Raw genomic sequence first — 12810 nt, forward strand, 5'->3', positions numbered from 1 at the left:
GAAGTGACTGCATCTTTTTTTTCCAACCAATAAAAAAACATCACTATTACACTGCGGGTGTGGAAGCATTGACAATGTGCCTTCTTTGGTCTAGCAATAGCAAGACAGTTTAATATACCCTGGTACCCGAGTTCGATTCCTGGAAATGGCAGATTTAGATTTTTAATAAAACAATTTAGAAATCTCTTGTTAGCAATATTATCCTCAGATATATTTAGAATCTCATTTTATCACACACAGAAAAAGGTCTGTCTGCTAATAGAAAGAACTGACTGTGCGTCTTTGAATGCACAGTGAAAGTCACACTACACATATGTAAAGTGAGGACAGTTTCATGGATGGACCCCTGGAGCCCAGTGATGAAATTGCAAAGTCCATTACCATGGCACTTTTGTAAGGCATGCAATGGAATAAAAAATTTGATTTTAAATACCTACCGGTAAATCCTTTCCTCGTAGTCCATAAGGGATATTGGGGGACACATTAGTACGATAGGGTATAGATGGGTCCAAAGGATCCAGTGTACTTTACATTTCTTCAACGGAGTGTGCTGGCTCCTCCCCTCTATACCTCCTCCTACAGGCAGTTATGGGTAAAACAGTGCCCGAAGGAGAATGACATTCTTGAGAGAAGGAACATATTGTAGCAACAATAAGCGTGGTGAGATTTACACACCAGCACACCATAACATAACCTGGCCAGCAATGGCTGGCAATACAAAACAGCAACAGCTTAACAGGTAACACATAACAGAGAACCTGCAGAAAGTCACCGCACAGAGGCCCCAATATCTCTTATGGACAACCGGTAGGTATTTAAAATCCTATTTTCTCTAGCATCCATAAGGGATATTTTGGGACACATTAGTATGATGGGGATGTCCCAAAGCTTCCAGAATGGACGGGAACATGCAGAGAAATCTGCAGCACCACCTTCCCAAACTGGGTATCCTCTTTGGCCAGGGCATCAAATTTGCAGAACTTCACAGCGGTGTTCTTCCCCGACTAGGTAGCAGCTCGGCACAGTTGCTGGGCAGAGACTCCACGGGCAGCTGCCCAGGAAGACCCCACTGATCTTGTAGAGTGGGCCTTCAGAGACTGTGGAACAGGTAAGGCTGCCGACACACAGGCCTGTTGAATAGTAAGTCGAAGCCAATGAGCAATGGACTGCTTTGAAGCAGGGCAACCCTTTTTCTTTGCATCATACAGCACGAACAAAGAATCAGTTTTTCTGATTTGAGCCGTCCTCCTGACGTAGATCTTCAAGGCTCACACCACATCCAAAGTATCTGGAGGAGCAGAAGTGCCAGAACCGGATGGAACCACAATTGGTTGATTCAATGAAACGCGGAGACCACCTTCGTCAGGAACTGCTGGTTAGTCCTGAGCTCCGCTCTGTTCTCGTAAAAGACCACGTATGGACTTTTACACGATAAGGCCCCCAATTCTGAGACACGCCTAGCAGAAGCCAGGGTCAGTAACATCACTGTCTTCTACGTGAGGTATTTATCTTCTACCATTGTCTGAGGTTCAAACCAGGAGGACTGTAGAAAACTTAACATTACATCCAAATCCCAAGGTGAGTAGGCGGCACAAATGGAGGTTGTACGTGAAGAACATCTTGCAAGAATGTCTGGACTTCTGGCAACATAGCCAAATTCTTCTGGAAGAAGATCGAAAGAGCTGAAATCTAGACCTTAATCGATCCCAGATGTAAGCTTTTATCCACTCCAGCCTGCATGAAACGAAGGAATCTTCCCAAGTGGAACTCTGCAAATGGATAAGTGCGTTCCTCGCACCAGGAGACATATCTCCACCAGATATGATGATAGTGTTTTGACGTCATGGGTTTTCTGGCTTGCACCATAGTGGCAATTACTTTTTTGGAAAGACCTTTCTGAGCTGGGATGTTCCGCTCAACTTCCATGCCATCAAACGAAGCCACCGTAAGTCCGGGAAAACAAACGGCCCTTGCTGAAGAAGATCCCATCTTATTGGCAGAGGCCAAGGGTCTTCTATGAACATGTCAAGAAAAGCCGCGTACCACACTCCCCGGGGCCAATCCCGGGCAATCAGGATTGCCTGAAACTAAATCCTAATGAAATCCTTTAGGCAAGAGCAATGGAGAAATCCCCTTCCAGTTTCAGAAGTGTATCCACAATTAGATGATCAGAAGCAACTAGCTGAAGATGGCAAACATTATTCACATTGGGGTGTATTTACGCTAGCTCTCAGGGATATACAGCATACTGCCTCACTTTGCAATTTTTCAAACTCGCTCTTACTTCGCTAGGTCTGCTTTTGCATAGCCATTCCCACCTCTCTTCTGCTTCTCTAAGTGCAAGAAATGAAAGTGGCAGATATGAATGTGGACATAGGTTTTCCTCTTTTGATGGCATGCTCAGTACATAGTTGAACATTTTACAGTAACAACATGGGTGTAAGACCCAACTGTCAATGTGGACTCTAAATATGTCATATTTTCTAATGGTCCACTAATTTCCAAAGACCTCTGAAAAAAGATTAAAAGCTCTCAGATAATTTTTTGGGAAATTTTAGAAGTCAATGATACCCACAGACATGTACTTGACTGTGCAGTGTGCATAGAGGCACCCCAAAGTATGTTTCTAACATACCTTAAGTAGACCCTCTACAATTAATAACAGTCTCTCAGTTTTTAGATTTTGGTCATTCCAGTCACAATCTAAAAGTGCTGCAAATTTACTTATTCATGCTCGGAGTTTATAGAAAAATATCAGATCTTCAACACTTTTTAATACTATGAGGGGTGGGAAAATTATGAGCATCAAATATGTGCCTATTTTTAATTTTATGTTTTTAACATAATGATCTAAACATCACAAGGAGACAAATTATGACCATAAAAAGGACAAATACAATAGGAATTTGATGTGAGAAATAGTTAGGCTGCAATATAATATTATGTTTAATTGTTGGAAAGGATTTTTTTTATTTCAATTCTGGGGAACATGCAAGCACTTTCTTAAATGTATTCATTTTCAAAAGTCAAAGCTTATTGTAATCACTGTAAAATAAGTTCACATACAATGTCGAGCATCAAAGTATGTGAGCTATAATAAGATATCTTATACTTAGGGGGAGACCAATGCATGTTGGCTAAATTTGATATGCTATTTTTTTTAAATATATATTTGATAATTAGTTTGCGAGGGCAAAGTTCAATGAGCATCGTCTATGTATTTTAAGTGACATTTATTTTTTCAATTTTTTAAATGTTTTTAATTTTGTACAAGTTTATTTACTATTCTCATTCTCTTTCAATTACAAAACACATACAGTCGTGGACAGATTTGTTGGTAAACTTCCATGAAAAAAAAAGTATTTGGTATCCTCCATTGTATACTGTACCAGAATATTTTAAGTAATAAAGCAAATTAAAATAACATGAACAAAAATGATGGGAACCTTAATGTAGTATTTTGGTTCACAACCTTTAATGGTAATCACTGCAATCTTGCACTTTCTGTAGCTCTCAATAGGATCTTTTCACCAGTCAACAGATAGTTTGGCTCAGTGTTCCTGAGCAAACTGCTTCATCTGTCTCCAGTTTAATGGAGGCCACTGCTAAGAAGTTCCACTGCTAAGGAGGTATTCAACTATCCACTGCTGATTATTGAGGGGTCCCAGTCCGCCTGCAGGAGAAACCAGTACTCATCATCAACGTGTTTGGATCTGCAGCCATACACCGGCTCTGGGACTCAGGCATAATCACAATTGGGACATACTGTCCCTAGCCGTGGCGTGCCTGGGGATCAAATGAGGAGGTCGCCGCTACCTACTACTATATAGTGGTGAGATACCGAGCGCAGTCTCAAATTAAGTGCACGATCTAACATCTTGACTTCACTGCTGATTTCCCAGCCACAGGAATATAGAGATAAAGCCTCCATATACTTATACAGATATATATTCATGTTGCAGTGGTGCCACTATATATATCTATTTCAGGAACATTAATTTTTCAATTATTACCTACAATGGACCCATTATAAATACCTGTGATCCACAAAACAGGTTACATATTATTGAAAAAGGAAACCCCACATTTGTCAACATAATTGTGCAACGTATATTAGTAGATTTTTTTTTATCTATGTGTTTTTATTTATGTGATACTCTTGCTTACATACATGTGATATTTTAAGAAGAAATATGTTACCAGTTTTAAAGAAAAATAATTTTTATTGATAGAAAATATTAAAGAAAATGTATTACAAAACTCTTCTGGTGGTTTTTGGTACATATCAGACTGGGGTTAATGAAATTAGCTCACACTTTTATCAGAAAAAAATCTGGTTTGGTTTTGCCAAAACCACCTTTGCAGGTGAAAAAAATCATCAAAACAGCTAAAATAACAGAATTTGGGGGTGTTTTTGTTCCTACAGTATTATTAACTTCAACAACAGCAGCCCTTGGATGTTCAGTATATACTTTGAGGACAAAATATAAAAAAAGGATGTATTTAAAAAAGATGCATTAGGCAAGGCTCAAGATGTAATTTCACAAAAAGATGATTGAGGCAAAGAGGAATAAAAAAGACAATATCTTAGATTTAATTTATTTTAATTTCAATTTATTTTAATTGAATTAATTTAATTTATTTAGAATCAAATTAATTTCCTCAAAGATATCTTTGATATGCAGAAAGTTCACTTTATGAGTGTGGAGAGTTTATTTTTGTTAATTTAATTTTAATTTATCTAATTTATAATTATTATTAATAATATTAATTTGAATTTAATTCAATGTGGTGATAAGTAGAGTTATGAAAACAGGACAATAAGTTATAATAAGAATATGAGCTACAGGATAAGAATAAGTATAGGGCAGTACGGATGGTGTAATGGTTAGCATTACTGCCTCACAGCACTGAGATCATGGGTTCGATTCCCACCATGGCCCCAACTGTGTGGAGTTTGTATATTCTCCCCGTACTTGCGTGGGTTTCCTCCGGGTACTCAGGTTTCCTCCCACAATCCAAAAATATACTGGTAGGTTAATTGGCTCTCAACAAAATTACCCTAGGCGCGAATGTGTCTGCGTGTACATGTGCTAGGGAATATAGATTGTAGGCTCCACTGGGGCAGGGACTGATGTGAATGAGAAATATTCTCTGTAAAGCGCTGCGGGATATGTGTGCGCTATATAAATAACTGGTAATAATAATACTAATACAGACACCACACTCTGAAATGGACGGAGCGTGCCTGGATGTATTCTCGGAGGATACAGCACAAAATATAAAAAAAAGATAACTTTTATATTGGGTGGACTGACAGAACACCCCTAGATGGACGGAGCAGCTGCTGTCCCTGGATATATACTGGGATGACACAGCACAAAATATACATTTAAATAATAATAATAATAAAAATAAAAAAAAAAATATATATATATATATATATATACAACAGAATGAACTCCGGCACTTGGATGGGTCCCTTGCACGGGACTGTCTTGCTCAGGTGCCCTCCTCCGTGGACAGCGTCCACCTTACATGCAAACAATGAAAAACGAGGCGGCACTCGGAGTCTTCAGAAAAGCAGCAAACTTTGTATTAGTGCAGATCAACGTTTCGGGGTCTCCCCCTTCGTCAGGATTAGTGCAAAATGTCAAACAGTGCAAATAAATACCACTTACCCCCAATCAGAACATCCCCGCATGCTGATGCCGCTAGCCACGGCCGCCGGACCTCCGGACTGACGTACCCGCGTCTCAGCGGAAGTGACGCGCCGGGAGCCCGTCGGCGCGTCCACGGCAACGCACCCTGGTAACGGAGTTGTAAACATTACATGAAAAACCCAGTGTCAGTATCTGATGCCAGCGTGACATGCCCAATTAAAGTGCTCGCTGCTGTATAATGCAGCACCATGATTAAAAACATACAGTGAACAATTAATATATTACCAGGTTGCTAAACGACATATAAGTGATAAAAACGTAATGCACATACAAACAGCCTACGAGATAAAAATACACATCAGTGACCTGCAACAAACCGGCCATTACTAGATACAAATATATTTTATAGTGAATATTGCATCTACCTCCTGGGCCAAGCATCTAATCCTAAATAAAATTGATGAGCCCTAGGTTATCATTAAGACCCACAGGCCTGAGAGTGTTAAGCCTGTGGATCCACCGGGATTCCAGCTGCAATAGCTTTTTCCCTCTGTTGCCACCTCGCATAGATTCAGGCACATGATCAATTATTCTATGTTTGAAAGTGGCCATCGTATGTCGGTGCTCCAAAAAATGTTTGGCCACAGGTTGGTCACCTTTCCCTGTGGCCAAGGCATTCCTAATGGCCAATCGATGCTGTGCCATCCTGATCTTAAACTGGCACTCTGTTTTGCCTATATAATATCTGCAACAAGGGCACATGATGGCATACACGACAAATTTAGTGGTGCAGGTAAGAGGCCATCTAATCGGGAATTGTTTGGAGCACCGACATACGATGGCCACTTTCAAACATAGAAAAACTGAGCGAGAGAGTTGGGCTGGACAAACCTTCCTGTCTGGAGAACCGCAAAAAGCCTATTTTGACTTTGAAAACAAGAAATCTTAACTCAGTTGAGAGGCACATTATTTGGTCATGCCCATTCCCCACTGGGAATGCCAAATGGAAAAACATCCCCACTCTCAAATAGATTTATGTCTTTAGTCCCTACCTACAATCCTGCGCAAGAGGGAAAGCCACATGGACCATAAAACAACAGACCAATTGGTTAAAATGGTGGAGAGGTATGTGGCAGCTGAGGAACTATTAAGTGTACTCCACTGGGCCCTAATCCCACAATGGTGATTTCAAGTGACCACTGGCAATAATATTTCAGGGAAGAAGGGTGCAGATCAGTGAAATGAACCTGACTATAGGTTAGGAACCCAGAAGAAGGCCAGCAGTGCCAGCAAGGTTCCTACCCATTAAAAGACATGATAATATATGAGCCAATGTTTTTGACGTGGTGGTTTGGAACATATTGCTGCTAATTGTTCACTTACCTTTGAACCTATGCAATGTGATTCTGTTTATGTCAATCGCAGAGTGTCTTCCGTTGCTCACCTATCATGCACTGCAGACCAACAGGTTTTGTCAGATTAGCAAATCTGTATAGTCACTATAGAAGGCTCTGTTATATTCTGTTAGCATGGTTACTCTTATGAAAGCCAAATTCGGAACCTCTTAAACCATAAGGGGAAAACTATTGGTGTGACTTGCATATATGCGGATGCTCGGTATTATGTTACTGTGGAACTTTTCCTTATCAAAGTTAAAGTAAGTAATTTAAACAAAACATACAGTAAGTGATTTATATATACTTTTGTGCAACTGCAAAATCTTCTACATAACTTTACATGTGTATTATTATTATTTTTTTTAAATATGTTGCTTATGTACAGTTGTTCCAATAATAATAATAATAATAATAATAATAATAATAATAACTTCTGCATAGTAAGTGTTAAGAGCAGTAGAGTATGAGCTAATGTGTGATGTAACATAGGCTGATTTAATTAGTACTGTAGTTTAAAATTATTTGGAAATGCAAGGAAAGGAAACAAGATTAGAAAAGAGAGGAGAAAGCAGTCAATGACTACAGATGTAGCCACACTCATCTTAGCTTCATCTGAGCCCTGGGTGCATTATAAGCACCAACGCATCTCATCTGCATGATTCGGAGCAACACTGTATGCTACTTTAGCGCACTAGGTGCCGTTTCACCTAGCTGTGCAAACAGTGACCTCCTGCATTGTAGCAACACTAGATGAGCGTGGCTACATCTTTAGCACCACATCTAGTTCCAGGAAAGAACAGCTGATGGTTTTTCTTAAAAAGTTCTGGGTATGGACAGTGGTGCCGAGAGGGGGGAGCAGGTACTATTTACCCAGGAACAGGCCTGATAGAGTGAATGCCCAAGTCTCCCTGCTCCCATTCTTGGTAGCAGCAGTAGCTGCAGCTCTTCTCCCATGCCCAGCATATGCTACTGTGTGCTTGGCTACAGTGTGGCCAGGAGCAACTGAAAGTAATGTTTTTTTCTGACTTTTTTCTAAGGGTGTGTGCCACACCTCTTGTGATTAGGCCATGTCCCCTGAAAAGTACCTAGGCCCTTCCAGACTCTTTAATGCCCCGGTCATAGAGAAAGTAAAAAAAGCAACAGGCTGAACATTTACAGGCACCATTTCTGGTTCTATAGGTAGATGGACCCATTACCTAGTCTTAAACTGATTGAGTCCAGAGACTATATGCCTTGGCCTGGTGAAGGTAGGACACTATGCTTTCTCAGAAATAGACCAACATTTTAGCTGAGTATGAGTTTTAACTCCCAACGCCTCTGTGAGCCCCTGAATCTACATACTGTATGGGTGGAAGTCGAAGATTGTTTTGTTCACATGAGCAGAACAGAAATCCAAAAAGTTGCAAATATACAAGCCTACATCAGACCCAATGCTTTGAAAAGCAACTATTAGTTCAATATCAAAACCTAAACTGAATTATTAAAATGTATTTCCTCTCAACTATTATTGTAATAATTGAAGGAAACAATCAGGTTTAATATAAGAAAAAATGTGTCCTATATACAGTAGGTGATTTTCATTGCACTGCTTTTCTACTATATTCATATGTGATATGCCACGAGGGCTGTATTTAGCATGTATACACATATCTAGGCCAGGACAGTTCCTACGTCACCACAGCTCCATGGGCAGCAAGTACTGTAGGTGTCTCTGTTTTTCCTTTATTATACATGTATGTTATGAAAGACCTGATCCTTGAACTTGCTTGTTGCTCTGAAGTACTGCAGCACAATGTGGGTATATAGCAGACTTGGACTTGCTTGAAGTTGTGGGAAGCTCCAGTTCTATTAGGGAGAGTTTCCTAGAGACCTCAGGAGGCTTTTCACAATTAGTAACCCTCTGCTATCCCCTTAGTGCTTGTTGCAAACACCGGTACTTAGTGGACCCCCTTGACTTTGTTCCTGTAGCAGTAGGAGGTCACCAAATAGACATGAGATCCCTAGATAACAAAGAATAAGACTAAAGAGTTAAGACTGTGCCCCGATAGCTAGGACTGGACTTGATAAGGATTCAGTACTACTGGGTCCTACGTGATTCCCCAGTACCAGAGGTTGCAGAGAGGAAGAGAAGTACATTGCCAAACATTGGCAGGGTAACAGCAGTCAGGTCAGATGTTATGAATCTGTCGTAGCTTGACCTAGCAAGATGACCGCAGGCAGGTCAGGTATGCAGGTTTAGCTGGAACAAGATCTTGCTGGTTGTCAGTGGACAGGACAGGTACTGTATACAGGATTGTCTGTAGGCTTGACTTAGCAGAATATTAGCAGGTGGTCCAGGAGTGCAGAATGGACCTAAGCCTGAACTACTGTAACTGGGTGTTAATGGACTGAGCAGGTGTGCAAGAGTGGCTCACGCTTGGCCTTGCAGGATGTTAGTAGACAGATCTGGCATGCAGGGTAGGTAAAAGCTTGACCTTAAAGATGTGTGCTGACTGACCAGGAGCGCAGGATTGGCCGAAATATAGCCTAGCTGGATATTAGCTGACGAGCCAGGAGCACAGGGTTGACAGAAGCCTTGCCTTGGTGGATGTTTACTGACAGGCCAGAGGTGACAGATTGAGTGAGGCTAAGTCTTGCAGACAGTAACTGACAGGCCTGGTGTGCAGAGTTTGGCCTTTTCTGGATGTTACCTAGATGGCTAGATGTGCAGGAAAACTTTAGCTCAGCCTTGCAGAATGTCAGCAGACAGAGCAGGTTTTCAGAATGAACTGCAGCAGACTAAGGAAGCCAGGGTAATCCAAAGTACTAAACAGAGAGGCAAGGGCTCCATGGAAACTAAGGACTATAAGTAGAAAAGCCCAGCAGGGGTATCTAGAAGATTAAGGAGAGGAGAGCCAATCTGGAGGCCAGCTGAGACAAGCCCCCTTTAATTTCAAACTCTGTCCAGCTGGAACACTGCACCTTCCTATGGACTCACAATCCCCCATGTCCGCATGGCATTCCTGTTGCCTGGGCAACCATCAGAGAAGTCACTGGGCAGAAGTGCTATGACATCCTGGTTGCCTAGCAATGACTGGGACTAGCGCTGAGCCGCCGCAATGGCTCGTAACATTATCTTATCTGTCTTTATTTTATTTTTCATACAGTATTCGTCAGCAGGACACAAAATATCTAATTTACCATCTTCTTGCTCTGCTCTGTCTGACGAAAATGTCCCCATCACAGTAACCACTAATAGTAGTAATAATTCTTAATTATTAATAGTAATAAATGGAGAACAAGACATATTACGGGATTCATCCTGGTGCCATTTTCTGTAAAACCTGGATATACATCATTAACTACCAGTGTGTTTTTCTTCCTATATGTGTTTGGAGTTCTCATCAATTATAGTATAATTGTAGTAATATGCAATGACGTAAAATTACACACCCCCGTGTATGTATTTCTCTGTAACCTGGCCTTAGTAGATATCGGTTATACAACCACTACTGTCCCCAGCCTGCTGTACATGTTACTATCTGGTGATAATACAGTGTCCTTCATACAATGCTTCACCCAGATGTATTTTTTTGCTTTGATTGGTGGATATTCTAATATTTATTATGGCGTATGACCGATATGTTGCTATGTGTGATCCTTTGAAATATCATGATATCTTAAGTAGGAAACACTGTCTCTTATTGGTATCTGGCACATGGATAGTAGGAATCTTAAACTCATTTGTGTTTACAACTTCAGCATCACACGTGTCCTTCTGCCATTCTCCAGTTTTTCTCTGTGATCCTGAAGCTCTGATTAACATCTCCTGTGCCGGCAGTGAACAGTTTTATATTGTTATCTATCTGGAATTATTGATATTAGGAGGCTAGAATCTGGGCAGGATTACCACTACCTGCACCGCCCACCAATGCCCATATCAACAGATGGCTTGCCCTGCCTTCAGAGTTGAAGTCAGATCACATGGCTCCTATGAGGAGGGAAGCTGTCCTGCGAGGAAATAGAGTGCCCTTGCGGACGCTGAAGACTGTGAGTGTGAGTCTCACCAACAGAGACAGCTAATAAAAAGGTTACTAAAAAGGGGACCACACAGTGATATATGAGGGGTATTTATGAAAGTTCCTAGATCACAGAGATGTCTGGTATTAGTAATATATAGAGGAGAGGGGACCACGCAGTGATATATGATGGAGAAAATAACAGATCCGGGACTCTTTCTTTTCCTTGCAGCCCACTCAAGACTTAGACAATAATTATTCGGCCCAGTAGGGATTTTGAGTTTGATATGCCTGCACTACAGGATCCACAGAATGCATTACACAGCTTCTCCACTGGGTGGCAATTGCTTCACTAATTAAAACTACAGAGTTGAAACAATAGCAGCAGATGGTCCACGTAGATCTAGCCATTCTACACGATATACAGCCCTTTTATTCACACCATGCTGTGGCGTCACTTGGAAGCGCCGAAAGTATGTGCAACTTTTACCATTAAAATGTGTCTTATTTGCAAAATTATGTGAATTGTACACATAAGCAGCTTTTTCTGATTAAAACAATAGAAAACACTAGAATTTTCCAGAAATTCATAGAAAACACTGTAACCTAGTATTTCGTATGCAGATACAGCCATGGTCTCACATAAAATATAGGCATGCTGCATATCATTTTAATCAGCAGATACAGCTTATGCATCCTATTCACATAACGATACAAAAAAGTCCAACGCTAATGGAGTTGCATGAGACCTGTCAACTTACACCAGGCAATTCCCAGTGCGTGATGTACTGAGATAAAATGTATGAGGACATATCTGTACTACTGTAAACAATATCAAGTGCTGACAAGTGGGCCGGTCATTTAAACTGTAAGTACTGTAAAGTTTTACAGTGTAAATAAAGTTCTTTATTTACAGTAATGCAGGGCATGCTTGGTCCCTGCAATTTTAGCTGTGATACTGTATGCAGAGACACAGTGATAGTGTCCCTTACAAATAAATGATGGGCTCGTAGGGCGCTGATTGAAATCATCACTTTGTGTCAAAACAGAAAAAAAGACTTTTTGCAGTGAGCTGACTATGTCTTTTGTCCAAGAAGAAAAAAAAATCCTTGCAACCAGTGACATTACTACAGTATATTAGTGTGGACAGAGGTGTAGGGTGCAGACATGGCACCCAGAGCAAGCTCATGTCACGGTGCACCCCCACCGCCCCCATATATGTGCAAATATATCCCCATCACCTTCCTCCCACATTACTTTCCTCAGCCCCAGACCCATCACCATCCTCAGCTCCCAGCACCTCACATTCCTCAGCCCCAGCTCATTCACCTTCCCTGCAGGGGCAATCTGAATCTTGCCATGGTAGAGCCTCTTACACACACTACACCTCAATAAGAGCTTACACATTAGGCCAGGTAGACCGTTATATACATTACACCAGGTAGTCCTTATATATACACATAACGCCAGGTAGCCGATAAAACACTTTATGCTAGGCAGTCCCATAAACGGGTGTAGTATGGTATGCCGGCGGTCGGGCTCCCGGCAACCAGCATACCGGCATCGGGAGCCCAAACGCCGGCAAACCGACAGTGTGGCGAGCGCAAATGAGCCCCTTGCGGGCTTGCTGTGCTCACCACGCTGTGGGCATGGTGGCGCGCTACACGCGCCACGCTGTTTTATTCTCCCTCCAGGGGAGTCATGGACCCCCACGAGGGAAAATAAGTGTCGGTATGCCGGCTGTCGGGATAC

The sequence above is a fragment of the Pseudophryne corroboree genome, chromosome 7, assembly GCF_028390025.1.
Source record: "Pseudophryne corroboree isolate aPseCor3 chromosome 7, aPseCor3.hap2, whole genome shotgun sequence".
In the NCBI taxonomy this organism is placed as follows: domain Eukaryota; kingdom Metazoa; phylum Chordata; class Amphibia; order Anura; family Myobatrachidae; genus Pseudophryne; species Pseudophryne corroboree.